The following is a 1,418-nucleotide window of genomic DNA, read 5'->3' on the forward strand; positions in this document are numbered from 1 at the left end:
AAACCCTGCTAAGAAAAAGACCTAGCGGCATAAGGAAAAGCAGTAACAACCAAGGTCTGGAAAAGCAAAGCACGGCCTGTAAAAACACATCAGATAGGTCCAAAATGAAACCAAAAGAATGCAATGAACATTTAAAGAAAAAATAATAATAATAATAATAATAATTAAAAAAAAAATAGATGCAAAGCATGTCCAGAAAAGGCAAAACATAGCAAGGCAAAGCAGAGCAGAGAGAAGCTAAACAAAGGCAAGCATGGCCCCATAAAGCAAAACAAAGCAAGGTCGGGGAAGGCAAAGCAGAGCTAAGGAAAGTAGCACAATGAAAAACAAACCATAACGAGGGAAGAAAAAGCAAAGCAGTCTGACGCAAATCCAAGCAAAGCCACGGCAAGAACAGCAGAGGAAAGGAGGGATGGGAAAGCAAAACTGTGCCAGGAAGAGCAAAGCAAAGCGGAGCAAGGACAAAACAAAGAGAAGCAAAGCGAACGTAGCGAGCTGGCGGCCAGCCCTCCTTTGGGTTCCAAGTGTCTGTGGGGGGGAGACCGGAGGGCCCTCATGTTGTGTGCAGGTGGCAGCCAGACTTGGACAGTGGCTGTACCCTGATCGCCCTCTCCCCAGCCTCCTTCACATCTCCTGGTGCACCGTGACGGTGGGCAAGAACCATGTCTTGCCTTAGCTGGTTTTATATATCTCTATCTATTTTGTTGTTGTTGTTGTTGTTGTGGATTTCTTCCACCGTAGTTGTGGGAATCATGTCGTTACTTACTGTCTTTAAGAACCTCAGACACACAACGAGCAGTGGGGCCCACCTGGCAGCTCGCCGCATGGCTGGGGACAAAGAATGGACCATGTCGGCTGGCCAGGCCTGCTGCCCACACGCGCCAGTTCTGAGGGGACAGTGGCTGGGCTGCGGGGAGGCCAAGTTCTGTTTCTGACGGTTTATGCGTTCATAAATTTACCAATCGACTCGGCAGCAAAATCAGCGAGACAGTCCCCAAAGGAAGCCTAGCACAGCACAGGAGAGCAGAGCAATGCGGATGAAAGCTGAGCAAGACAAAGCAAAGCCCTGCTAGGGAAAAGACCTAGCGGCATAGGGAAAAGCAATGACATCCAGCGCCTGGAAAAGCAAAGCACGGCCAGAGAAAACACAAGAAAAAGATATAAAAGGAAAACAGAAAGCATGGAATTGAACATCAGATAAAAAAAAAAAAAAAAAAATGCAAAGCATGACCAGGAAAGGCATAGCAAAGCAGAACAAAGTAGAGGAAAGCAAAGCTAAACAAAGGAAAGCGTGGCCCTATAAAAAAAAAAAAAAAAAAAAAAAAAAAATGCAAGGCCAGGGAGGGCAAAGCTGAGCAAAGGAAAGTAGCACCAGGAAAAGCAAAGCATAACCAGGAAAGAGAAAGAAGTGAAAATAA

The sequence above is a fragment of the Anas acuta genome, chromosome W (assembly GCF_963932015.1).
Source record: "Anas acuta chromosome W, bAnaAcu1.1, whole genome shotgun sequence".
NCBI classification, from domain to species: domain Eukaryota; kingdom Metazoa; phylum Chordata; class Aves; order Anseriformes; family Anatidae; genus Anas; species Anas acuta.